The sequence below is a fragment of the Ovis canadensis genome, chromosome 3 (genome assembly GCF_042477335.2).
Source record: "Ovis canadensis isolate MfBH-ARS-UI-01 breed Bighorn chromosome 3, ARS-UI_OviCan_v2, whole genome shotgun sequence".
Lineage (NCBI taxonomy): Eukaryota > Metazoa > Chordata > Mammalia > Artiodactyla > Bovidae > Ovis > Ovis canadensis.
In genome coordinates this window covers 70,935,476-70,950,426 of record NC_091247.1, presented here as the reverse complement: position 1 = coordinate 70,950,426, position 14,951 = coordinate 70,935,476, and positions in this window count along the sequence as shown.

Below are 14,951 nucleotides of genomic sequence, written 5' to 3'. Positions count from 1 at the left end.
TATGAAAACTTAGAAAAAAATAGTAGTCGAATGTTAATAATGGGTTGAGAGCCTCAAAGGAGCCACTTATGTTTTATTTTTATTTTTTATTGCAACTCATTGAAACTTATTTCAATGAGCATAAAATACTTTTTAAATCACAAAATGTTATTGGAGAAAACAATTTATACCTCTTGCAATCATTTTCTAAAGTAACACTTTTATAAAGTAACTGTGTTCAAAGAAAAAGGGATTGGGGATTAGGAAAACTAGGCACAGCAGGAAAACTGGGTTCCTTGCTAAGCCTCAGTCCTCTCATCTGGAGAATATGGTGCTAATACAAACACACTCCCAAGGTTCTTTCCAAATCTAATTCCCCTCCACAAGGCAGATGAAGACTCTTGCAGCATGATGCATATTTATGCATACATATATCACTGAGCTAGAGATGATGTTGTAGAATTCTGTCTAGGTAGCAGCTGTTAAGATTGTTAGCACGGTGGCCATATGCTGAAAACATCAGAATTTCCTACTGGGTCCAAGACTGCCATAAGTTGAGTTATAAGTGGGTGTAGACATGATCTTTATTATCAGTGAGACAGAACTGAGGAGTGAGCCTCAGTTACCCTAGGATGGACAAGGTGAAGTTCTAGAGACAGATGTATTAACTTTTATAACTTACTAAGTTGTTTGTAAAAGTTGACTTTCTACGTTCTTTGAATTCAAGCCAAGTGAATGACTTGCTATTTCTCTCATTTGAGGTTCCAAAGTATTCTTCCTTGAGATTGCTGGAGACATTTTTTCCACACTACCAAAATGTTTTAAAATAAAAATATATACTTCATTTTAATTTCAAAAATATATTAGCTAAAAGATTCACACAGAGTACAAATAAAATTAACTAAAACTAATGAGTATTTCAAGTTACACAAATGCTTGTGCCCATCTACTGGAAGATACAATGAAGTACTCTCAGATGCTTAAACTTGGTTTAATTAGTGAGCTTGAATTAAGGGAAGGAAATCAAAATTGAAGAATAGAAAAATGAAAATACCAGGAGGCATGAGAGTAAAAGTCTAGTAGAATGAATTATAACACCAGACTTATTTGTCTGTGATAAAAGGAGCCAAATACTCTTAATTGACATAGGAACAAAATGAAAAGCAAATTTTATAGGCTGTCAAAAGGAAAGAATGAGCAAGGATGGTATTATTGCATAGAACCATTGGGCCTCCATGAAAGTCCAATGACATTTTTTAAATCTGTATGGAGTGCAGAATTTTACTTTAATGAGCAGAATTGTATCTTGGCATGCATGGGTCATATCTTTCTATTCTTATTAACAATAGAAATTTTTGTCTCACAGTTCTAGATGGCAAAAAGTCCAAAATCAAGGTACCAGGATATTCAGAGTCCTTGCCACTCAACACCAGTAGATGCTAGAAGCACCCCCAGTTATAGTGACAAACCTAAACTCTATCAGATCTAATCTTCCTTTTATATAACAAGTAGTTCATGATGTTCCCATTGTACTTCTAAAACAAAAGTCATAGATCATACACACCTCCTTACACACATGAATTTCAAAAAGTCAATACAGTATGAATGGCTGAGGCCTAATGTGAAGGCAAGACAAAAGGAAAGTATAATAAAATAGCATATTTACTTATGTGAATGCTCAAGCATGGCTATGTTGGGAGCCATCATGACCTAATCTGATATTTTCTTTTGTCAGTGATAAGTAAGTTTGAACCTAAAAGATCACTTGTAGGGAGAGGACAGAAAATCAAAGAGCAAAGATAAGGGTAAACACTCAGATAAAAACCTGAATTAGGTAAATCATAACAGAGTAAACTTATTTATAGAAACAAGGTTTCTGGAACTGAATAATAAAAAGCAGTTGGGGTGAAAAAAAAACAATCAAAAAACCAAAAACAAGTCAAGAAGAAGTATAGATTATCAAAGCAGAAAAAATGAGATAATATGGTATTCTTGCAGACAAACCGCAATCTTTCTAATAGTGCAGCATTATGAAGTCATATAAACTCAAGGAGTTAATTCTTAGATGTGTGGAACCATCTCACACCCTGCAATATATCTGTCATCCTTGGACCCAGACACTAAACACTAGTAGCAATCCCCATTATTGTGACAACTTAAAACACTCCCACAGATTTCCAAACAGCCATGGTGAGAACCACTTACCTGGTTAATGCCTATTATTCTCAGATTAAACATCATTACTTACCTTCTTAAGCCTGGTTTAGATTCTGTCCCTATCCCCACCCCTCAGCTCTTGGGCTCCCTTGACAACCAGTCATTCTTACCCACAACACTTGCATGAATTGTAATTGGTTTTTCAAAGTCTTACTCTCAATTATTATAAAAGCTCTATGAGAAAATGGACTAATTCTGTCCTGCTCACTGTGCCATATCAAATGCCTAGTATTGTATGTGTTTAACAAATTTTCCAGAATTAAATTCAGGTTATTTACTGCAACACTGCAGTTGAATTTCTTCTTGTTCTTCTTCAAGGCAAATTTAGATTATCCAATTAAATGAATATTTTAAATAATGCCAAAAGAGGGGAAAACATTTTTTTTAAATGAAACTTATTGGCTGGAAAATACTTTGGAATGGAACACCTAGGATGGCTGGTGCCAGTCAGTTTGAGTTTTTATACCATAATTCCATAGACTGGAAGGCTTATTAACAATAGAAATTTGTGTCTCACAGTTCTAGATGGCAAGAAGTCCAAAATCAAGGTACCAGGATATTCAGAGTCTGGTAAGAAACTGCTTCCTGGTTCATAGAGTACTGCCATTGCGCTATACCCTCACATGGTGGAAGAGATGAGGGAGTTCTCTGGAGTCTCTTCTATAAGGACACTAATGCCATTCACAAGGCCTTATGACTTAATCACTTCCCAAAGACCCCAACCTCCAAATACTATTACGCTGGGAATTAGGTTCTAACATATGAATTTGAGGGGGAGGCGACCACAAACATTCAGTTTGTGTTTAATTTGCTACAATACATAATAGTAACTATAAAGAAAGCATAGGGTAATAAAGTTTCTACAATGTTCATATGATTTTGAAAAGAATTTGTCTCTATTCATTTTGAAAAAATAAAATTTCATGAAAACATTATCAAACAAGATCAATGTGGTTTGCTTTAAATTATTTAGAACCAAATAAAAGAACAGAGTAGTCTTTCTAAAGTTTAAAAAAAATCTGAAGAAAATAACAAGATACTTTAAGAAAAATATTACATAATGCTTTATATCAATTGAAAGTTACCAGTTCAAGTATGCAATTTACACCTTACATCCAGCCACTCATTACTGATATGACTGAGGTGCTAGTGACCTGGCTCTGATGCATTATTATTTATTAAATCCACATATTACCATTAAATAAATGTCACATTTTATTTATGCTTTAGTTTTTTCCCAATATCCCTTTCCCATATAGGATCCTATTTAGGATACAGCATTGCATTTAGTCATCATGTCTCCTTAACCTCCTCTAGACTGGGACGATCTCTCAGAACTTTTCTTTGTTTTTGGTGACCTTGACAGCTTTGAGGAGTACAGGTGAGAATTTTGTAGAATATCCCTCTACTGGGATTTGTCTGATATTTCTCCTAATTAAGCTGGAGTTACGGATTTAGGGGTGGATGGTCTCAGAGATAAAGCACCAAACATTTACATCATATCATATCATATCAAGTGTACATACTATCAACATGATTTATCACTGGCGATGTTCATCTTGGGCACCTGGCTGAGGTGGTATGTATCTACCTGCTTCTCTACTGTAAAGGTACTCTCTCTGTCTTTTCCTTAGTGTGCTTTTGAGAAGGAAGTCACCATGCAAAATCTATGCTTATAGTATAGAATGATGGTTCACATCTTGAGAACAGCTAGTTATATAAATTGCTTAGAATTCTTATACACGGGAGATTTGTCAATTATTCTTTTCATTTATTCAACCATTTATTTATATCAGTATGGACCCAGAAATACTTCTCTTATACTTTGGGATATAATCCACTACTACTTCTTATTTTTTGCTCAATTTTTTTTCAGCTTTGGCCATTGAGAGCTCATTCAAACACCTCCTATGACCCCTTGACATGCTTCCATCAGTGTGCTTTTGTTTTCTGTTTGTTTTGCTTTGTTTTCTGAGCATTCCTAACTGTTTGTCTGGGCTTCCCTAGGGGCTCAGACAGTAAAGAACCTGACTGCAATACAAGAGACCCTGGGTCGGGAAGATCTCATGGAGAGGGGGATGGCTACGCGTTCCAGTTTTCTTGCCTGGAGAACTCCATGGACAGAAGAGCCAGGTGGGGGTCTCAAAGAGTGGGACATGACTGAGCAACACTTTCATTTTACTTTATGTTACTACAAATTTCTCTAGGCTCATCTTGTATATTCCTTTAGTGGCCACAGAATTAGCTGTTTCCTCCAAGGAGCCCTTTTATATGACAATGGTATTTGAGCCAAGGGCTGGGCTGTAGGTGTACTGAAAACTACTGGGGTGTCATCGCTCCTCTGGCCTCTTAGCTGACAGAACAGGAAGCAGATGTGTGCAAATCAAACCATGTATACACGCATACATATAAATATCTGTCCAAATCTATCTACAGCAAGCAAGACACGAGTTCATTCCAGTGTCTCTAATTCTAATCCATTATCACCTGGATCATTCTAGCCTATTTTCCATTGATTATCTGCAGTCTCCCACTCCAACCAAGAGAAACTGGTCACTTTCTTAATTGTTCAATTTCAGTATATGTGTACTGTTTCAAAACTGTTAACCTGTACTTAAAATGTACTTTTCAAAGAGCTAGAGCAGAGCTAAAAGCCAATAGCTGTAAGTTTAAATGACCAACAAATACCTTCATTAGTATTCTATTTACACTTTGCTCATCAAGTTTAATCATTTAAGTAACACTCTTGCATTTTTTATTCAGTCTCAGTGGTCATCAATTTATATTAATTTATCCTAATTTCACTTGTTAGCCAGGACCTAGAATCAGTCAGTATTTTCATGTAAGAACAACTGTAATCACTACACAGAATCTCAATTAAATTAACAAATTGGTGTTTTCCACAATAAATGTGTAAATAGCCTCCTGAGGCATTGTCATTAATTATTCTTTACAGCTTAAATATTAGCTTCAGATACTTGGAAAGAGACAGGGAGAAATGACATCCCTCCATTCCTCAGGCATTCATCCATCCACCATAATGAGAGCATTTCAAATTTTGAAAAAGAAACCTTTGGAGGGGGGGATATAATCTTTTGTACTATTGTAGGCTCAATGTTGCTGTATAAATTTAATCTCTTTTAAAATAGCAACATTTCTTTACTGAGCACATTCTATTGGCCAGGAGCTGTTCATATGCACTGTGAGAATTCTCTTACCAGGGCTACAAAGGTAAATATACCATCCCTGTTTTATAGACAAGAGAAATGAAACTCAGAGAAATTAAATAATTTATTCAAGGTTGAATAGCCAATAAAAATCTAACACAATTCTCTGTTCAAAGGCTACAGTTTATCCACTATAAAAGTGGAGTGTTGCAAAGAGTATCATCAGAAATCAATGTCTGTTCGCACATATCCAATTCCTGTCTGTATAAGCAAAGAGACAAATTTAGGATGGAAAAAAAAAACCAAATACATTCACTCTTTCCCTCATTTTGCCGTTTCCGTCATTTCACTTGGAACATTGTACAGGAAATAAGCTCAGGCCCCAAAAGGAAAGTAGTTCTAACAAATGACTTTGGTGAAATCAGTGGCCATATCAGGACTCATTTTGGTCATCTCTAATTCAAACTGGAAAATAAATCTGGCAACAAAATAAAAAGCTTCTCACTGAAGACAGAGCCTTCTTAAATTCGCTAACACTTTTCCTAGTTTGCTTTCTGAAAAACTGCACAAAGGAATGTGAATAGCTGAAAGACAATTTCAACATTTAAAAGTACAAATAATTCAGGCAAAGAAGTTTTTTAATTACTACTTGCTTACCATGCAAGCCAATTTTAATTTCCTTGCCTTTTTAATCCCTTGGAAAATGGCTTGTGTTTTGTTTGAGCCCAGACAAAACATAAAGTCTAAAAATGAATTAAAATAGTTTCTCTTCATACATTTAGTATGAATGACCTCTTTGTGCTGAAAATTTGGGAAAAGAGCAAAAACATGTCAGCTATAAAACATGAACTCTTTTTCAAATTAATTAAAGGCATTTTTCAATTTTGCTTTCTTTTATGAACAGAGAATTTGATCATAAATTGGTTTTAATACTACAACTGTGTCTTTTTCTTTATATGAGGAAGAAAAATAAAAAAGATGCAGCCTTAAACAAAGAAGATAGTATCTGCCTAACTGGATACAGTGAGTATGCTGGGATCTGTTTAGAGCTCAGTGCTTCTGCATACCTATAATTAAGAACAGATTCTCTGCCAAATAAACTTATACTTTGAATCTTTCTTGACTATGCCAATTATGATTTAAATCTTCCAAGATAAAGAGAGATTATTTTCTATACCTGCATAAATAACTTACATTTCAAATTCAGTAATTTTAAAAGGGCACATGAAAAAAAACTTAGAGGATTAGAATGGGTCTTCTGAATATCCTGGATTCCCATGATATTTAAAGAAGTCAGCCTCTTCTGTGATTATACTGGACTCTTTTAGGTTTGGCAACAGAATTTGAAGGGTGCTCACTGTAAACAGATGTTTAGGGGAAGACCGGCTAGATAAAAGAGAAAAATAGTAACAAATGCAGGTAGATATGACATAAACAGGGGAAAGTAAATGAAAATCTTCCAAAATAAAGGTAATTAATGTATAAACATCTACAGCCTCCTTAGCAATAGCAGCTTAAATTTTTTTTAATAATAATAAAAAAAAGCAGGTGGATTCCTAGGAACATACAACCTACCAAGACTGAATCAGAAAGAAATTAAAAACCTTAACAGACCAATACAAGTAATGAAATTGAACCAGTAATCAGAAAACTCCAATAAAAGTCCAGGGCCAAATGTCTTCACAGATGAATTCTAAGAAACATTTAAAGAAGAGATAAACACTTATCCTTCTCAAACTATCCCAAAAAATTGCAGAGCAAGGAACACTTCCAAAGTCATCGACAAGGATAGCATCATCCTGATGCCAAAATCAAAGACATCTCGAAAAAAAAAGGAAATCCCAGGCCAGCATCAATGATAAACATAGATGCAAAAATCATCAACACAATATTAGTAAACCAAATGCAAAAATACATTAAAAGGACCATACACCATGATCAAGAAGAATTCATTACAGGGATTCAAAGAAAGTTCAAATATCATAAATCAATCAATGTGACACCACATTAACAAAATAAGGTCTTCTCTGATGGTTCAGTGGTTAAGAATCTGCCTGCTAACGCAGGGAACACTGGTTCAATCTTGGGAACATTCCACATGTTGTGAGGAGACTAAGCTCTCACGCAGCAACTACTGAAGCCCAAGTACCCTAGAGCCCATGTTCCACAACAAGAGAAGCTACCATGAGGAGAAGCCCCCACACAACAACTAGAGAGTAGCCCCCTGCCTGCTGCAACAAGAGAGACTGTGCACAGCAACAAAGCCCCCTAACAGTCAAAAACAAGTAAGAGTAAAAATTTTTAATTCTTAAACACAAACCAAAAAAAAAAAAAAAGGATAAAAATTATATGATTATCTCAGTAAAAGCAGAAAAAGCTTTTGACAAAATTTATCATCCATTTATAATAAAAACTTTGAACAAAGTGGATATAGAGGGAATATAAGTGAAAGTGAAAGTCACTCAGTCGTGTCCAACTCTTTGCCACTCCATGGGCTATACGGTCCATTGAATTCTCCAGGACAGAATACTGGAGTGGGTAGCTTTTCCCTTCTCCAGGGGATCTTCCCAACCCAGAGATCAAACCCAGGTCTCCAACATTACAGACAGATTCTTTACCAGTTGAGTTACTGGGAAGCCCAAGAATACTGGAGTGGGTAGCCTATCCCTTCTCTGGGGGATCTTCCAGACCCAAGAACCAAACCAGGGTCTCCTGCATTGCAGGCGGATTCTTTACCAACTGAGCTATCAGGGAAGCCCATAGAGGGAGCATACTTCAACATAATAAGGACCACAGACAACAAACCCGCAACCAACACCGTTGCTGTCACTCAGTCATGTCCAACTCTTTGTGACCCCATGGACTGTATCCCACCAGGCTCATCTGTCCATGGAATTACCCAGGCAAGAATACTGGAGTGGGTAGCCATTTTCTTCTCCAGTGAATCTTCCTGACCCAGGGGTCAAACCCATGTCTCCTGCGTTGGCAGGCAAATTCTTTATCTCTGAGCCTCCAGGGAAGCCCAGCCCACATCATACCCTGCAGTGAAAAACTGAAAGCATTTCCTCTAAGATCAGAAACAAGGCAAGGATGCCCACTTTCACCACTTTTATTCAATACAGCATTGGAAGTCCTGGTCACAGCAATCGGAAAGAAAAAAAAAAAAGGAATCCAAATTGAAATAAAAGATGTAAACTGTCACTGTTTGCAGATGACATGACATATTGAGAAAACCTTAGATACCACAAAATATATATATATATATATTAGGAATAACAAGTTCAGTAAAGTTGTAATATACAAAGTTAATATACAGAAATTTGTTATGTTTCTATATACTAGCAATGAACTACCAGAGAAATTTAAAAAACAATCTCCTTTATAGTTGCATCAAAAATAATAAAATACCTAGGAATAAATCTAACGAAAGAAAGAAGGTATTAGCTGCTCAGTCGTGTCCGACTCTTTGAGACCCCATGGACTGTAGCCCACCAGGTTCCTCTGTCCATGGAATTCTCCAGGCAAGCATACTGGAATGGGATGCCATTTCCTTCTCCAGGGATCAAACCTGGGTCTCCTGCATTGCATGCAGATTCTTTACAGCCTGAGCCACTAAGGAAGCCTAACAAAGAAGAAGGTAAAAGATCCATACACTAAAAACTGTAAGACATTAATGAAAGTAACTGAAGATGACACAAACAAATAGAAAGAATGCTCATGGATTGAAAGAATATTGCTAAAATGTCCATACTACCCAAGGCAATCTACAGCTTCAGTGTAATCCCTTTTGAATTACCAACAACATTTGTGGCAGAACTAGAACAAACAATCCTAAAATGTGTGTAGAAACGCAAAAGACACCAAAATAGCCAAAGCAATCTTGTGAAAGAAGGACAAAGCTAGAGGTATTTACTCTTCCTGATTTCAAGCTATGCTAGGAAGCTACAGTAATTGAAACAATATATTGGGGGAAAAAAAAAAACCATAGATCATGAAACAGAATAGAGAGTTTAGAAATAAACTCATGCTTATATGCTCAATTACTCTGTGGCAAAAGAGCCAAGAATATACAACAGGAAAAAGACAGCTTCTTCAATAAATAATGTTGTGAAACTGGACAGCTACATATAAAACAACTGGACCACTTTCATATATCATATGTGAAACTAAATTCAAAATGGATTAAATACTAAAATGTAAGACTTGAAGCCATAAACTCCTAGAAGACATAGGCAATAACCTCTATGACATTGGTCTTAGCAATATTATTTTGAATCTGTTCCTCAGGCAAGGAAAACAAAAGCAAAAATAAATAAGTAGAACTACATCAAAATAAAACTTTTGCACAGCAAAGGAAACCAACAAAAACAGAAAGGAAGTCTATGGAATGAAAGAAGATATTTGCAAAACAATATATTTGATAAGAGGTTATGTCCAAAATATGTTAAGAACTCAATATCAAAAAGTAGTCAGAAGACCTGACTAGACACTTTTTCAAAGAATATATAGATTTGGCCAACAACCACTTGAAAATACGTCAATATATTATTCATCAAGGAAGTGAAGTGAAGTCGCTCAGTCGTGTCTGACTCTTTGTGACCCCATGTACTGTAGCCTGCCAGGCTCCTCTGTCCATGGGATTCTCCAGGCAAGAATACTAGAGTGGGTTGCCATTTCCTTCTCCAGGGGATCTTCCCAACCCAGGGATTGAACCTGGGTCTCCTGCATTGCAGGCAGACCCTTTATCCTTTGAGCCACCAGGGAAGCAATGAGGTAACACCTAACACATATCAGAATGGATTCCATCAAAAAGAAAATAAATGATAAGTTGTTGACGGGAATGTGGAGAAGAAGGAACCCTTGTGTACTGGCCATAGAATTGTAAATGAAAATAGAACTGCCAAGATCCAGCAATTCCACTTCAGGGTACTTACCTGAAGAAAACAAAAACAGAGTTGAAAACATACATGCATGTCTATGTTCATTGAATCGCTATTTATAATAGCCAAGATATGTAGCAATCTAACTGTCCATCAACAGATAAAAAGATGTGATATATATTATATATATGTTTGGTGTATGTGTGTGTGTGTGTGTGTGTGTATACATATATATATGGTGGTGATGGTGAATGGTGAAGTCGCTCAGTCGTGTCCAGCTCTTTGCGACCCCGTGGACTGCAGCCTACAAGGCTCCTCCATCCATGGGATTCTCCAGGAAAGAATACCGGAGTGGGTTGCCATTTCCTTCTCCAGGGGATCTTCCCGACCCAGGGATTGAACCCAGGTCTCCCGCATTGGAGGCAGACGCTTTAACCTCTAAGCCACCAGGGAAGCCCTACATATATATATAGTTAATATTATGTGTCAGCTTGACTGGGTTATAGTGTACAGATATTTGGTAAAACATTATTTTGGATGTTTCTGTGAAAATATTTTTTGGATTAGATTATTTAAATTTGTGGCTTTGAATAAAGTAGATTACAATCCATAACGTGAGTGAGCCTCAAACAATCAGTTAGGGGTCTTGGTAGAACCAAGATTGATTTCCCCTGAGCAGGAAGAAATTCCACTAGCTATGGCCTTTGGATTTGACCTACAACTATTTCCTGGGTCTCAATCTGCTGGTCTACTCTGCAGATTTTGGATTACCAAGTCTCCACAAATACATGAGCTGATTCCTTAAAATAAGTCATTATCTCTCTTTTTTCCTCTTTTCTTCCCTCCCTCAACTCACTCTCTCTCTCTTCCCACATATCCTGTTGGTTCTATGTCTTTGAAAACACCCTGCCTAATACAACCCAAAAGTGTGTTATCTATCTTATCTTACAAGTCTTTCTTATTTGTAAACACAGTATTACAATTTTTGAAGAAAATAACTTACACTAGATAAAAAGTTCAAATAATACAGAGAAATAAAAGCAAAGTGTAAAAGCCCCCACAAATATCATGCCCTTGTATTAAACTCCATTAGTGTATTTTTAAATTAAGTTTTATCAGAGTATAGTTGCTTTACAATGTTGTGCTAGTTTCTACTGTACAGCAAAGTGCATCAGCTGTACATATTCATATACATATAACCCTTCCCTTTTGGACTTTCTTCCCATTCAGGTCACTACAGTGCATTAAGTAGAGTTCCCTGCGCTATACACCACGTTCTCATCAGTTATCCTTTTTATATGCAGTATCAATAGTACATATATGTCAGTCCCAATTCCCAGCTCCTTCAACTGCCCTCTTCCCCCTTGGTATTCATATATTTGTTGTCTGCATCTGTGTGTTCAGTTCTGCTTTACAAATGAGATCATCTATACCATTTTTCTAGATTCCACATATATACATGTGTTAGTACACGATATTTGTATTTCTCTTTCTGACTCACTTCTGTCTCTATGACACTCTCTAGAATAGATCATATGGGCCAGCAATACTACTTGTGTGCATATACCCAGAAGAATAAAAAAATAATTCAAAAAGACACATGCACTCCAATGTTTATTGCAGCACTATTTACAATAGCCAAGACATGGAAGCAAACTAAATGTCCATCAGCAGAGGAATGGATAAAGCAGATGTGGTACATAGTTATTATAATTTGACGAACATCTTTTTGGAATGTTCTCTCTCTATCCACACTCTTTATGGCCTACTGTTTTTTTTCAGTCAACAATTTGTCATGAGTTCCTTTCTGTGACAAAACACAATTTTTTTTTTTTTTTCATTTCCAAAGACTTTTTTTTTTTTTTTTAATTTTAAAAACTTTAATTCTTACATGCATTCCCAAAAGAAGCATAACATTTCAGGGATGTGTAAGTTATTTCCAATTTTTGATAATATACGCATATGGGGCTGCTATGAAATCCTACACCCTAACATTACATTTTCCTCAGATGTGATTATCTCCTTATGCTGAAGACACTTCAGAGGGATTTCTGGATAAAGTTATTTTTGAAAAGAGAAAACTCAGGGTCAGAAAGATTTTTCAAGTGTAACAAAAAGAGTGTAAGTTTGGTTAGAATTCATAGCTAAGGTCTGTCAAGTTTTTTGTCTAGACTACTAAGAAGTTTTTTCTTAATAAATGTCTCACTGCAGAAGTTCCATTCACTATAGCAAATTTATATCATCCACTGAGGCCACAGCTTTGACAGAGCCTCAGATTTTATTTACTATAATCGCCTACTAGAAGAGAAAGTAAATCTGTTGGTGTAGTGATTACTTACAGAGTTTTATATATCTATTAAAAGATGATAGAAATCAAAAGAGTTACTTGGGAACATCTTTTAGACTAGATGCATGTGGACTCCTAGGATTCCTGGCAGCTTTTGATAATTTTAAAGCAATTAATGTGCAGAAACAAAGGGCTGATTACCAGTGTTGCTGTTGGGAAAGTAGAAGTTTCACTCTTATGGAGAAAAGATATAGACTCTGTAAAAAGAATAATTGATACATGTGGAACTAACTCATGAACAAGCTTTCTGTCTTCATCAAGATTTTGATGATATTGAATAGAATATCTTGCATTTCATTTAACTAGATAATCAGCATGTTTAAAAAATTTAATCTTCCTAAGTACTTTTACTTCGCCAAATAAAATGATCTGTGTACCCAGACACCAACTTACATACTCAGTACCTAATAAATGCTTACTAAAAGAAAGAAGAAATGAATGAATCCGGGAAGGCCAAGTTATTTATACTCATCCATATTAACACTTATAATTGAGAATTAGGGAGTAAGCATATGTCTGTCTTTCCTTTAGGAGATAAAACTACAGCTAGTTTATAGGCCAGCACTTTCAGTATGGTAGTCACTAGCTACATGTGGCCATTTAAATTTAATTAAATTTTAAAATTTAGTTTCTCAGTTACAATAGTACATTCCAAGGGCTCAGTAACCCCACAGGACTAGTGGCCACCATATTGGACAGAACAGATATCAGGTATTTCCATTACTGCAGAAAGTTCTATTGCACAAGCCTATTGTAGGCTATAGATGAAGTAGCTCATTCACGTCCGATGCTTTGCGACCCCATGGACTGTAGCCTACCAGGCTCCTCCATCCATGGAATTTCCCAGGCAAGAGTACTGGCTTGGGTTGCCATTTTCTTCTCCAGGGGATCTTCCTGAGCCAGGGATCGAAACAAGGTCTCCCGCATTGCATGCAGACGCTTTGCACCGTCTGAGCCACCAGGGAAACCTGTAGGCTATGCTGAACTATTAAAAATTTCCTTTCTAGGAAATGAAAAGGAATCATAATGAAGATATGGCAACACAATTAATCACTGACAGTGAGCTACTTTTCTGTTACTAAAATATAGTTATACATTAATTTCAGGTGCACAACACTGTGATTCCACATTTAAACACATTACAAAATTATCATTACAATAAATCTACTAACCATCTGTTGATACTGATGATATTCCTTATGCTGTACAATATCTCCCATGACTTATTTATTTCATATCTGACAGTTTTTACCTCTTAATTCCCTTCATTTATTTCATTCACTCCCCCATCCCTTCCCATCTGGCAACCACATATTTTTTTTCTCTGCAACCGTGAGTCTTTGTTTTGTTTAATTTGGGTTTTTTGGTTTTTTTTTTTTTTTTTTGGTTTAGATTCCTCAAAAAGTAAATCATACAAAATGTATCTTTTTAAAGTTTTTAAAATTTAAATCTTACATTGTTACAATAGGATATAAATGTTAGAGTGATATAAAATATTAATTGAGGGCTTGCCTGGTGGTCCAATGGTTAAGAATCCACTTTGCAATGCAAGTAACACTGGGTTGATCCCTGATCCAGGATGATTTCCACATGCCATGGAAGAACTAAGCCCATGAGCCACAACTACTGAAGCCCATGCCCTAGAGCCCATGCTCCACAAGAGAAACCGCTGCAGTGAGAAGCCCAGGCACTGCAACTAGAGAGGAGCCCCCACTCGCTGCAACAAAGAAAGCTTTTTCCGTTGGTCATGTATGGATGTGAGAGTTGGACTGTGAAGAAAGCTGAGCGCCAAAGAATTGATGCTTTTGAACTTGGAGAAGACTCTAGAGTCCCTTGGACTGCAAGGAGATCCAACCAGTCCATTCTAAAGGAGATCAGTCCTGGGTGTTCTTTGGAAGGACTGATGCTAAAGCTGAAACTCCAATACTTTGGCCACCTCATGCGAAGAGTTGACTCATTGGAAAAAATTCTGATGCTGGGAGTGATTGGGGGCAGGAGGAGAAGGGGACGACAGAGGATGAGATGGCTGGATGGGATCACTGACTCAATGGACGTGAGTCTGAGTGAACTCCGGGAGATGGTGATGGACAGGGAGGCCTGGCGTGCTGTGATTCCTGGGGTCACAAAGAGTTGGACACAACTGAGCGACTGAACTGAACTCAAGTGAACCTGCAACAAGAGCCAGTGCAGCCAAAAATAAAATAATTTTTTAAAGTATTATGATAAAAATATTCATTGAAAATTTCCCCAAATCCTGTTAATCCCTAGGAGAAAGTTCAATCTGAGTTAGTGGAAAGTCTTACGCAAACATTTTATTAAAGAACTATAAAACTGAATTTCCTACATTTCCTCTCTTCTCTG